The sequence below is a fragment of the Ixodes scapularis genome, unplaced genomic scaffold (assembly GCF_016920785.2).
Source record: "Ixodes scapularis isolate PalLabHiFi unplaced genomic scaffold, ASM1692078v2 PGA_scaffold13__105_contigs__length_92229423, whole genome shotgun sequence".
Classification (NCBI taxonomy): Eukaryota; Metazoa; Arthropoda; class Arachnida; order Ixodida; family Ixodidae; genus Ixodes; species Ixodes scapularis.
In genome coordinates, this window is record NW_024609839.1 from 56,282,183 (window position 1) to 56,296,106 (window position 13,924).

Consider the following 13,924-nt stretch of genomic DNA (forward strand, 5'->3'; position numbering starts at 1 on the left):
CGTATCGTGGGCCGTGACTCGTACTCGGCAAACTCGGCGTCTTTTTGTGGCCCCTCGCGTCGTCGCAACCAGCCACAAACCCACCAGCCCGCAACCGTAGCGACCGTAGCCGGCGTTGGAGAAAAGCGAAACCGAAACGTAAATCTTCCGCCCAGTGTCTTCCGCTGCCGCGGCTTTTCTAACTTCGCGGCTTCCACTTCCGGTCGTCGCGGAGATGGCGAACAATGGCGAAGATAGAGCGGTGTGGTTCGTTGGCTCGTTTACGGTTACGGGACAGATGTTTTGCGGTCCGTTTCTACTGCGTCTCTGGTTCTAAACTTGACGGCGCCTCTCATAGTACAACCAGGTGTGGTCGGCCAGGGTCAGCGCGGTCGGCTCGCCTCGTCCGATCGCCGGACCGCCGGCGACTTCCGAGTTCTTTAGGCCTGTGATCCGAAGGCGTGTGTCTCCGTGAAACGGTAAGCGAATCTCGTCCCGTTCCCGTTCTACGTTAGGTGCGCTACAGTATAAGCATGCGTGCCAAGTGTTCGTGACAATTTTGAACTAGAATAATAGTGGTTCATTGCGGTTTGTAATTTACCGAAAATGTAAATCGAGCAATGAACGGGGAGCCATGCTTGAAAACGGTGTATGTACGATGTTAACTTCCACCTGGGCGGCTAAAAAAAAAAGTCAAGACTGGTTACGGTTTGATGTGAGGCTGGTCCCAATGAAATGGTAAGCACTTAGAGCGCCTTTCTGAACGGCATGTTAGCAATATAGCGATCAACGAGACGAGCGACGGCGAGAAGCTACGAGAGCTGGCGCCGAGCGCCGAAGATTTCTCACTCTCTCTGCTTGCGCCGCTCGGTTCTTGGGCTTCTAGAAAACGTCGCTCATCGGCTTGGTCGCTCGCATCAATCGCTTTCATAAAGTGTGTCTCGTCGCGCGGCTGACTACCGTGTTTATTCGAATATAAGTCGAGCTTTTTTTTTTTTTTCGGAAATTATGATAAAAGAATTTCGACCTACTTTCGCAAACAAATTTTGCGACCCTACCGGAGGCATGGAGCTATCGAGTCACTGAGCCGGCGTTGCCGTAGAGCCACGCCGCTTCTTGTTTCAAAGAGCTTTTGGTGCACAAAAGCACAAAAACAATTGAAATGGCCCGCGCGCGCGGTGGCCGGTGCCGCTATCGCGCGCATCTCGGGAATCGGGTTTCGCCATCGTGCCTCTAGCCACTAACGTTCCCCTTGCTGGGCAACGAGAAAGGAGAGGAACGCGGTGCGCCATGCATTTCGCCCTCCATCCTCGCAAACGCGCACCAAAAAAAAACGGAGGTTACTTTTGTTTGTTGCTTGAGGCGGCTCGGCCAACGCTGGGCTCGCGTGTTACTCATGGCGACACGGCGGCTTTGCTTGCGTCTTTGTAGTTTGTCTTTCGTCGGTTTGCACCTTCTTTCGTTTCTTCTTGTCATTTTACAACGGTGTCGGCGAAGTATTGTTGCGAATTTGCGAGGATGTCTACCAAGCTGACGAAGCTTCGAACGAAGATGACATGTCCAGAAGTTCTCACGGTGATAAAGTGTTTGGCATGGCCCCGTGATTTACCTGAGAGTGATGTAAATAAAGGTTTGTTTCTTTTGCCCAAAATTTCCCCTGTTCGTAAAAAATAAAAAAACAAAGGTCGACCTATATTTGACATTTTTTTTTTTATTCTCGGTCGGTCCAACAAATAAGGTTCGACCTATTTTCGAGTAAATACGGTAACTTTAATTTTTATTTTGGGTTACGTCGGACGTAACTCGAATGCTTGACAGTTACGTTGGGCGTAACTTTAATTTTTATTGCGGGTTCCGTCGGACGTAACGTTAGACACTGCGTTACACTTAAGCAAAATAGGGGCTGCTGGTTCGTCATATAAACCAACCATTTGTTTTTAATTAAAGCGCATCACTGGCCTAAACAAAATACTGCCATCCTATAGGAATGTAGCACTTCAGATAAATTTGTTAATTTTTACTTTTAGTACCTGCCCCACCAGATACAACATCTGACCTAAAGCAGTGTTCCGGATCTCCTTCCAAGACTTCAGGCGGGTCGTCATTCAATCCAGGAGAGGGCGGCGTCTCATGGGCGTGTTGCTGGTGCTTCTTACTGGATGGTGCTACTGAGGGAAAAGTCGTCGTGCTTGGGAAAGGCAAGTATGGCCGCCGTAAGTATAGATATTGTTTTTACCTTTGCTCGAATCTACCTTTAAGAAATGCACAGTTCGCATGTGTGCATCTCTCAATGCTTCTGCAGTCGGCTGTTAATATTTGGAGTGCTCCAACGCTGTCAGCGCTAGTTTCTCTAGATCATGCAAATGGGATGCAACACTACACCACATATGCTCTCGCAACAAACAGTGCTCTGCTGAAGCACTGCCCTGTTGGAAAATTTCGATGATGGAAAGAAGACGGAAAAGGCCCATACAAGCGTAACCGTAATATGGGACATCCTATACAAGCGAATCGGCGGATCCAGTATAGTGGACTAAGGCGGAACGATACAGCTATGCGGAACCATACAAGCGTGTCGTATTATGGGACATCCTATACCAGCGTAGTGGAATATTGCGGAAACATGTGGAACCATACATGCATAACGTAATATGGGACAACCTATACCAGCGAAAAGGCGATACCAGCACGGTGGAGCCATATGGCTCCAACATGCTGGTTTCGCCTTTTCACTGTTGTACAGGGCGATTTTGTCTTAAGCTTTACATATATGTTTAGAAAGGTCGTGAAAGCTAAATTAATGCGGTTTGTGCAGGCGAGTTATACGGCCAGGCGTACGTAGTATAGGAACCTAATCGTAACAATCAGTCAGATAATTAAATACAATTTGTTAATTAACTTTTAAATTAGTGAAAATGAAAATATAGTTTCAATTAGAAACTTGCTGAATCATTGAAAACCACAAAATCAACTCTTTTTAGAAGGATATAATGCAGGGGTAGCCTTTTACGCGTTCTGTAAAAACGCTTTATTTGGACGAGTTTCTAGGTTTCAGTTTCTTATCAGAGCTCATCTCTGCGCCCAAGGTCCTGTTCCCCCTTAGACACGCAACGCACGTGCGCCTTGCTTCCCTCCATCCTACGAGGGAGGCGAGGGGCGGCTTCGCGCTGTGGCCACCGGGCAGCAGGACCGCAGGTACAAAGATGCGCTCTGGTAAGAAACCAGTCTGGAAACGCGTCCAAATTGACCATTTTTTTAGAACGCCATAAAACGCTGCTTTTGTTTTATATCTTCACAAAGAAAGTTGATTTAGTGTGTTTTGATCATGCTTAGCAAGTTTCTAATTGGAACCATGGGTCTATTTTCACTGATTAAAAATTTCAGGAACATACTATACTTAGAGAGAGGCTGAAGCGGTTTTGTATTTGAGAAAACACTTTTAAATCTTCTTCATATGACCTCCAGAATCTCAAATATCAAAATTATTTGGTAATTTTATGAATCGAGGCTGCATAGAGTCATTTTTAAAGTGCTGTGAAAGCACTTCCCTGGAGAGCGACGTCACAAAAGTGGCTTTCGAAATCTTTGCTCATGCATCTTCAGCACCTATCAAAGCTATGCACGCACATGCTATTTTTTAAAAGGGCAGAAAAATGTGTCGCGACTGGTGCCAATGTGGGAGAATATACCTAGAAAACTTGAGATTGGACGCGCGGCCCTTAAGCGACACGCTTGGCGGCCGAAAGGTCTTCTTACGATGTAACTATTGGTAGGATGTTTTTTTGTTTTCTCACGTTTAGTTATATCTTTGTGGAAAACGAACGGGATATTTAGATTCGCGAGATAAAACTATGCTAGAATGAACCTCCATCTAGTTTTCTGAAAGAAGACTGGCACATCTCTGTAATAAGCTGACTGATCATTACAAATTAGCCTTTTATACTATGCCGCCCTGGCCATATAACTCACGTGCACAGACCGCGTAAATGTAGCTTTTACGGCTTTTTTTAAAAAAATCTGTAAAACATACAAAAAAACACTCTCGAGAATGTCCCCCAATACGATACGATTGTATGGTTCTTTGCCCGCTTGCATTGTTCAAGAAAGACCTGTGGACATCCAGCGTTTCATTGGAATGCTGGATGTCAGCGAGTCTACGTCAGTGAGTGGTTTCAAACAAGCATGATGTTTGCACACCAGTAAGCTCTTATCCGAGGCTCACCAGGAGCACTAAGAGCAGAGGCAAAATGTCGTGAAATGGTAAATTTGGTTGCAGGTATTTATTTTTAGAAGAACTGCAAGCAGCAAAGCTTAACTTTGCTCAAAAGAAGACAATTAAAAATTCAATACTGAACAATGGTGTCCCTTGAGCTGTCAGACCAAACTCCCACTCTTACCACTCAGGAGTTCCCAACTTGTGCGTAGATCAGCACAACCCAGATTTGTGCTGCAAGCGCACCTGCAATATAAAAGTTGAATAAACGTGAGATGAAATATGAGACGTTTACGATTCTCTGTAATGTGAAATTAGAGCACAGATCTTGAAGAGGAGGATGGGAGGGTATGACCCCTGTGGGGACCTTCTCCCTGGCCCCTCCGTGACCTTGGCGCTCCCTGCCGCCGCACTGTCGGGCGCTCCTTCGTTCCCCGTGACCTTCCCGTTTCCTGTCGCCGTCCTGTCGCGGAACGTCCGAGCTCTCCGGGAGGAACGGGGCAAGCGCCCCCTCACTCACGGCTGACGTCGGAGGGTCGGCTCGCAGCAAGGTTCCCGATTGGACGGTCGGCGGGACAAGGACTTGGGAAGGTCTTAAGAGGGGAACGGAGACAAAGGAAGAGGGCTTGGGCGGCCGACTAGACAAGGGACCGGTCATGGAGGCGAGCTCGGACGGCGGCGGACGCTGGCGCAGGGAGTGCGGGCACTACGTCGAGTGGCGGACTCGACAAGCGGACCGGACAGCGACCCTGGACGACGATGTTCCCATGACGCGGAATGGACGACCACCGCTGGGACTCGGAGAAGCTGCTGTGGCAGCGGACTCTCCCCCGGCCTCGCTGATGACCGTCCCCCGATCCCGAAACCCCCCTAGGCAATGAGTGAGTGAATAAACCCTTTTGCCGAGAGCGAAGTATTGCAGTGTCATATTCATCCGGAGACAGGGTTTGTGGGAATCGGAGCTAGAAGATGCCCGCAGAAACTGGCGCCGCAACGTGGGGCCTGATTTTTGATCAGGCAGGCATTTCGATTTCCAACCTGTTTCCGGTTGAATTGGGGCACTGTTTCGCGCTCTTTTTGGGGGTCATCTTTGTCGCGGGAGCGCCGCACGAAGTTTCGTTGCGGGAGCGCCGCACGGAGGCCCTGACATTATCGCCTGTCTGACTAGGAGGCGCGGATTTTGACCGCTGTTTTAAGGGATTAACCCTTTTGCCCAGCCTGTCAGGAATTTACTTATCCCCCGTTACGAGAAGCGCCTCGAGTATTCACTGTTCAGCGCACCGTTGGATGCTGGCAGGTTGATCCTGCTGAGCAAGAGCGCTGTGTGCGTCGAAATTACCACACCTCTCGAGGCCTGTAGCGTCGGGCTTCACCCCACCTACGCCTCCGGCCGTTCACGTTTGCTGTGAAAAATGCCGGCTCACGCTTCGGGGGATGTGACGCGCCTAACCGCCTTTGTTCGCGTATCGATGTAATGGTTTGTAACGCTTGTTACTGATCGGACGCGTTAAAGAGGCATCGCTTTGGGTGGAGAACGCTCCCATTGCGGATGGCGGTTGCATGGACTGTGTTTGGAAATTATTCCCGCATTGCATTTTGTCCGGAAAGAGACTAGCGTTTCGGTTTGATCGCATGCTAGCTCCCAGTTGGCCTTGCTTGAGCTGTCGGTGCGGTTTTGAGCGTCGTTAGTTGACAGCGTTTTAAGGTACGAATGCGCTCTTGTGCTTCCGGCCAAGATCGCTTTGAACGAGTACCTTGTGGCCAGAGGCTACATTTAGGGGCTAAGCCCACTAAATTGTGCCGGTTACGCGATGTCTGGTGCGTAGACATTGGAATCCCGAAAACCACAGAGTTTCCGTTTTCACTTTATCAGTGGCTGTGCGTGTGTAATGCTCCGTGGAGTCCAGTCTGGCGCGATGGGCATGACCCGTGCGTTTCTGGTTGTAGAGTCGTGAGGTTGATCCCGTTTAATTATGCGCACAGTTGGTTCTGGATCCTCACACCGCCATATTGAAGGTTGAGCCTCGCGGCGGGAGTTACTCTTTAATATCGTTTTCTCCGTTTCCGGAGGAGCGGGGGCCAGCGCGTGCTTCGCGCTGCCGCCGGACGCAGAACGGTTCTCAACCGTGCTTGGGTTCGCGTTGGGACGCGAGGGCTTAGAGTGCGTAATTGGTAGTGCAGAGACGTGGACTAGAGTGAAACTATAAATTTAGGGCAGGAAAGACAGCTAGGTGAGGAAAGAGCTGGGCTCGTGCAGTGAAAACCTGCACGAGTGGAGTGGCGGTCTAGCGAGGATGTGACGAGTTGCTCATAGTTTTATCCTGTACAGATGCGCGGTTGGCCCGGGAAAACGTACGGTTCACGTCGGCGGGTACGTGCCCGGGAAGCCTAGAAATTATGGCAGCGGCATGGCCGTCGGCGGCCTATAGACCAACGCGCGGCCCTGACGTCACGCAGCTGCGGTGGCGCTGTCGACGGCACTGTGCATGCGCAGACGTTTCACATTTCGCGAATTCCGTTTCTGCGCACGCGCAGTGCCCACACCCGGTGTGGGCAAACGCGGGCTTGTTTGTAAACAGCGCGTCGGTCTATAACTGTTGTGCGTTGGGTCAGCCCGTCGCTGTACTAACTGCAGCCTTTGCATGAATGGGTAGCGGGTGTTGGAATGCGGCGGTAAATGCTGTAGACACTTCGACGCTGCGGAAACTGTTTATGCAGAGCAAATATAGTTTACTAGCTCGTCCATTTCCAAGACCGGCCGGTTAGATTATTTGGCATTTTGGTATCGCGCTCGTTGCGCGGAAGTTGAGAGGTGCGCGTGTGGGGTACTTACATTGTCCGAACCCTGCCTGTCGTCACAGTCGCAAGAAGACTTTTCAGTCATGCGGCGTGTTGACTTGGCTGGGGGCGAGCTTTGTGCGTAACCTACTGCGTTTGTATGTGGACACGTTGCTCGATTCGAGAACGTCGAAGAGTCGCGAGATGCGTTGACGGCGTACTTTCATTGCTCGATCCCGGCCGGCATTGACATCAGCTGGAAGACTTTTTAGTTATGCGGTGTCGGGGTTTGGCCGGGGGAGAACTCTAACGTGCGTCGATGCGCTTATCGCGGTTGTCGAGCCCGTGCGGGGTTCGGTGCGGACCGCCGTTACGCGCTCGTCGCTCCTGTTGGGTGGTCGCCTCCGAGCAGTGAAGCGGTAACGTCTGGTACATGCCCAAACGTTACGGAAAATAGCCGTGTAAATAGGCTGTCCAATGAGATCTGCTGTTCGCACGATCCAGGTACTGTTCCCTTTGTACGGGTGTAAGTGGCCGGTACCACGGAACAACGGCCTATCAGTAAGGTGATCTGATGAAGGCGTGCTGCGTAGCTGGCTGTAGCGTGTTTGTAGCTCGGGTAGCGTGAACGCCGAGTGCATGAGTGCCCGTCATGGGTTGTTGGCAGCCTGTTTTTTTCGAATCGCACCTCGCGAACGGGACTGGATTTGTGACCGTTTCTGTTTTACGGGAGGTTATTCTTAGTTTTTGAGGTTTTGTGCGTTCTTGGCGAGTGTGTTGGAGATTAATATTGTTGTCAGAGGTGTGCGGTCCTGACGCTCCGGTAGATTGCTTACTGTTTTAAAAGAATGCGGTTGAGTTTGATAGGAGCAAATGCTGTATAGTGGGCGTATGTACGATATAAGTATGCATTGAGTGCTCATACTTCTTAGTTAAGGAATGGTTTTCCTCTTATGCACCTCTTGAACGTGTAGCTTCACGTTCTTGATGATTGCCTGCCCGTTAGTATTGAAATGAAAAGTTTTGTTATTATTTCGTGGCATGTCCAACGATCGACAGATTTTGGTTTCGTCGCGCTGTCTGATATAGCGAGCCGCTATTCGTTTTTGCGCGATTCGCTGTCTGTTACATTAGGGACGGAAGCGAACTTTAAGTGCCGGCGTGTTGCGTGTGCCTGAGTGCCCGTCCGTGTTGTGAGCTGTGGTGCTCCGGACCAGTTCGCGGACCGTGCTCCGTCGGTCACGAGCTTCCCAGTGAATGGACGTTCACCGCTGACCTGCTTGGTTTGATGCCATCATCATCATCGAGGGTGCTCGTCGTCATCGGTGACACTCAGCTGAACGAGCTCCCTGCCAAGGGTCCTGGGGACCACGCAACCTCAAGCCCCCCGGGGTCCGAGCCTTGAGGGAGGGGAGGTGTGGGGACCTTCTCCCTGGCCCCTCCGTGACCTTGCCGCTCCCTGCCGCCGCACTGTCGGGCGCTCCTTCGTTCCCCGTGACCTTCCCGTTTCCTGTCGCCGTCCTGTCGCGGAACGTCCGAGCTCTCCGGGAGGAACGGGGCAAGCGCCCCCTCACTCACGGCTGACGTCGGAGGGTCGGCTCGCAGCAAGGTTCCCGATTGGACGGTCGGCGGGACAAGGACTTGGGAAGGTCTTAAGAGGGGAACGGAGACAAAGGAAGAGGGCTTGGGCGGCCGACTTCAGAAGGGACCGGTCATGGAGGCGAGCTCGGATGGCGCCGGACGCTGGCGCAGGGAGTGCGGGCACTACGTCGAGTGGCGGACTCGACAAGCGGACCGGACAGCGACCCTGGACGACGATGCTCCCATGACGCGGTGTGGACGACCACCGCTGGAACTCGGAGAAGCTGCTGTGGCAGCGGGCTCTCCCCCGGCCTCGCTGATGACCGTCCCCCGATCCCGAAACCCCCCAAGGCAATGAGTGAGTGAATAAACCCTTTTGCCGAGAGCGAAGTATTGCAGTGTCATATTCATCCGGAGACAGGGTCTGAGGGAATCGGAGCTAGAAGATGCCCGTACCCCCACCCCCTAACCCTCCTACTCTTCTGCTCCCTCCCATTTCGCGAAAAATTTCCCTGAATTTAGCGGGAAAATTTGCCCACTAAATTTAGCGGGTTAAGTTCTGCACAAAATTTAGCGCGGAAATTGATGTCACATGACCTCAACACAAATGCAGTTTTCCCGCTAAAAGTAGCAGGGAAAATGACGTTGCATGACCGTGTCATGTCATCCATAAAAAAATTAGTTTCTCAGCTAGACTTAGCGGAAATATGAACGTCACATGACCGCAACATTAATTCAACTTCCTGCCACGTTCAGTTGGGCGGTTACGGCGAGGTCGACGCCGCGAAACGCGGAAACGGGTGCTAAGAGCTGCGCTAAAAAAACTAAATGCATCAGGTGAAATAAGGTGAAAATTAGAGATAAGAAAAAGAGAAGAGAATCTAAGATACCGTTCTCAGATCCTTCCTTTTGTCCGTTCTCAAATGTTTTGATTTCAAGAAATGTTTATCTCTTTCTTCATACCCAGAGAACCCCTCCCAGTTTCAGCATGAATGCAATAAATCAATGCAGACTAGACCTTGTAAACTATAATGCACATGAAAATGAATGTTCGCCACATAGTCATGTATGAGTCAGTGGCTCAGATCTCTAAATACATTTGTATTGAGGAACATTCTTGAATAAAACTTCTGGGCTTTGAATTCGACAGTTTGTACTTCCATAAGGAACACTGTATGGCACTGATTTTTTTTGTGACACATCAGAAACAGCAGTGTCATCCTTGCATACCCAACCAGAATTTTTTTTTAGCATGGCATGTGCTATTTTAATGGTTATACAGCCTCCTTTAACAAAATTTCCTTTGTAGAGCTTTTTATTGGTACTTATTTAACTCGCACGACAGATTCGGGACCTTGAATTCTCACTCGGCATCAACAGTTTTATATATTAATGTAATAGTGAAAGACAAAATTAATGGTCTTGAGTACGGCTCAACAAGCACAGATGTTGAGAAAAGTACTGAAGAAAACTCAAAATGTCAAAATAAAAATAAGCTGGAATGTGGATACAATTAAGGACATGGTCATGAATACAGTAGCAGATTCAATATGAAGAATACGTGTTAGACGCACACTCAAAGAAACCTGTTGCTTCTATATTCATGCAAATTACTTCGCAGAACTCAGCGCTGCAGTCTCGGGTGCGAGTTCGCTGAACGAATCCAATGAAAATGAGTGCAGACGGAAAAAGCAGTTTGATCTGCGACAATGAGCATTACATAGGCAAGTGACATGTCATTGTTACTGTTACAGTGCCGAATGTTTCAAACTGCCAGTCGCATCATTCTGCGAGTTCCATCCGTATATTACAGGGTTTGGCTCTCTCGAATTCTTCGCGAGAAAAATTATGAACTGGAAATGTCTAGCGTAGTTCTAGAAAAACTACTTCCAGAATCCTAACTCAGCATCGTAAAGGATATAAAAAGTTTCTAGAGATAAGGTTAGTGCAGGAGTTAAATAAACTAAATACTTAGTTTTGTGAAATCATCTTGCCGTAGTAAACGTATAAAGTTCCCCTGGGTAGAGCTAGTCATTACGGATGATTTTGCCCATTGCATACCATAAAAATTTAATTTGCGACCTACAATATTTACAGACTCAACCAACTCTGAATAAGTGGAACACTTGGCACTAAAGATTGGTCTCACCATGACTGTCTGCAAACATCCACATAATAATTTCCATAAACCTATGCATTTCAAGAAAATATTTGGAGCGAGCTGTTTAAACAGCCATAACACTTTTTAACACTAATAGAAAGCCTGTAGTGGGCCACAACTTAAGCAGTTTTTACTTCATTATGAAGGGCAATAACAAATATGTAAAGCTTAAAACTAGGCCTGCACTGAATTGCTTTCTTAAGTTGAACGTGCTATGCTCGGTTCAATATATTATCTTTGCAGAGCTGACAACGTGCAAGTTCCCATTTTTTTATACTTCACATCTCCCGACTGCTGGGTGGGGTAGGTACATAAGATTAATGACACCAAAGTAACAGAATGATTATTTTAAGAATTTGTTTGGGTATGGCACTAGCGAAGCCATCTGCGGGAAGTTATTTCTGTGACTCCGTCGAACCTACATCCGTGGGCTTTAAGTTCACATGTGAATCATGTCTGCAGACGCCTATTTGTAATTGGAACTCCATCCAACCCGAGATTTGAATGTTTTTTGCATTTTAGGCTTAGTAGTGCTTTTGCTGTTTCACTTAAGATAGTTAAGAATGCTTATTTCGAGTAGCATACCTAACACTTGGTGGCATGAGGACTCCCTTGTCGTGATGCTAATCGAAAGTCACAGGCAGGGAGACACTGTGATGCTCTTGTTGCTGGGATTACCTCCCCATGGTCCTGGCCGGACCACAGAAGAAGATTGAGTCCAAGCTTAAGGCCACTGGGATCTCCAGATCTTGAGGCAACCAAGTAGCTGGAAATAAAAACAAATCACAATCAAGTACTTGGCAGAGCTACATTAGAATGGCTAGCATATTCTTTCATGATCAGCACATAGATCCTTTTGTTTTTATACTTTGTACTTGTACCTATTAAAAAACTGCTCCTTCACAGCCACAGTCATAGACACACCCCAGGACAAGGCCACACAGGCCTTGAAATGATGGGTACCGAATTAAGGCGAATGATCAAATGCATTCATTTAACCCTCTTTCACCCCAACCTGGGAGATTTCTGTCAAATATTCACATTTAACTCTAAAGACTATAAAAAAAACCTACTACTGCAATGCAGAGCCGTATAGCGGGAGAGTTTAGCCAGTGGGTGTGGTGACAAAGGTGCCGGTGAGGAGGAAAGGGAGGAGAGCGCCGAAGGAAAGAGAGAGAAGGCAGCAAAAAGGAGACGACCGCTATTTTGACGCAACGCTGTTGGCGCGGAGCACTGCTGAGGCTATGTGTCGTCTGCTACTGGCTTAATTCATTTTTGCCTTTATAAAAGTTTGCGTTTAAACATGGAGAAACTTCTTTCTTTAGGTTTTTAAGCCACCGAGGAATAACACTGTATTATTTTATTGCCAGAGCCTGCCAAATAAAAGCAAAGGGCAGGTGTCTGGATAGAAAGAGTTTAGTTGGCGCACCAAGAGGCTAACCAATAAAAATGGGTACCACTCTCTATTTTACTGACTAAAGGGTACTAGATCATTATTTCCAGCTAACTAGTCAAAATAGATATTCTTGCCGACTTCCTTTTTAGGAAAATTTTTAAATTTACAAGAACTATTAAGACAACGGCTAAAAAAAAGCAATGGCAAAACCAACAATCGAATTCGCCTGCTCTCCAGTAGCACGACATCTATAGAAGGCAGACCTGCAGAATGAACAAGCAGTCTAAAGAAGAGTATGTCCCATGTATAATTTGTTTCCATGCTGCAAAGCAAGTGCTGGAAAGAGGTTTCATGACATTAACAAAATTTCTTGCAATCAGTTGAGAACAAGTTAGAGCAGTGAACTTGTCCTTGCCCTTGGCATAACATTTTAGTGTTGCCCATGGAAACTCAAATAAATTTGTGAATAAAAACAAAAAAGACTAACCTTCATAAAAAAAATCTAACTTTCGCAAAGAAAAGTTATCTTGAACAAAACATGCGGGATACAGTTGTACAGCATCCATTTTTGTGCTGAACCAATTTTGAGGCAAATCTGCGACAATGAAAAGAAAACGCCTGAGTACATTAGGGAAAGACAGAAAGGATGCATACCTACAACAAAAAAATTTAGAACGACCACGGGCAGGAACCTCTGGTGAGGCTCTCGGAGTGACTCCCTGCAATGGGCCTGCGCAGACCAGAGAACAAGATCGGTCAGAGCTTGCAGCCATAAGGTGCTTCATACCATGAAGTTCCAGAAGTAGCTGCAATTGGAAGCAAAGTACATTTCATTTCTCTGCAGAATGGAGAGTTTAATAGCTAGTATGCATTCATAAGGTGATACAGTCACGAATGCAGATTTTTCAATGCACCACTATATTACCAAATTGTTAACCGTGCCGGGCAACACTAAAAACCGGGAGCATTATTCCAAACTATCTCAGTTTAAAGTTAATTACGGCAGAAGCTGCAAGCCATGTGACCTTCTAGTTGGATGCCATGGTACGTCGAGCTTATAATCATGTCTCACACTGTTTTTTCTGCAATGGCTTGTAGTGTCAAAAGTGGTCCAGCTTAAAGAAATGCAAAGTATAGACGTTTGTGAGTGGGGCCCTGACGTAGTCTTGAGCTACATTGCGAGGAAGGACGTTTCAACCTGTATGTTTGCTGTCTGCATCCACACGACCAGCTTGTGCACAGCGATTGCTCGAGCCGAGTACATGTCCTCGACAGTGCCATTATTTGACAAGTAGTTTTATGAATGTTAAACATGACTGACTTGCAGAGAGACTGCATCTCAACGACTAATGACTTGGGATACCTAACTGAATACTGATATATTAACTGAATGCAAAACAAATTACCTGGCAGGCATTAAATTTATCAACAGGGTGGGTCAACTCCGCATTAAGTTGGAGTCGATGCGTCAGGCACGTAGCCAGGATTTTGTTTCAGGGGGGGCCCCCTCATAACAAAACGCTGTATGAGGGGGAGGGGGGAGAGGAGAACCCATGCAAAATGGAAGATATCGGGGGGGGGGGGGGGGGGGAGGGGGGGCCGGGCCTCATAAGCCTCCCCCTGGCTACGTGCCTGCGATGCGTAATAGGACAATACAAACAAAGATATGCCTTACAATTCCTTTTGCACCCCCAAAATGATGTGTTTTCGAAGGTAAGATACACAATGTTCTTGATTCAGAAAGTGCCTCAGCTGTACAAATGCATATGCAGTAAGGGCACTCGCCAAGCCTATTCTCCTCAGCTCTGTGCAGGTT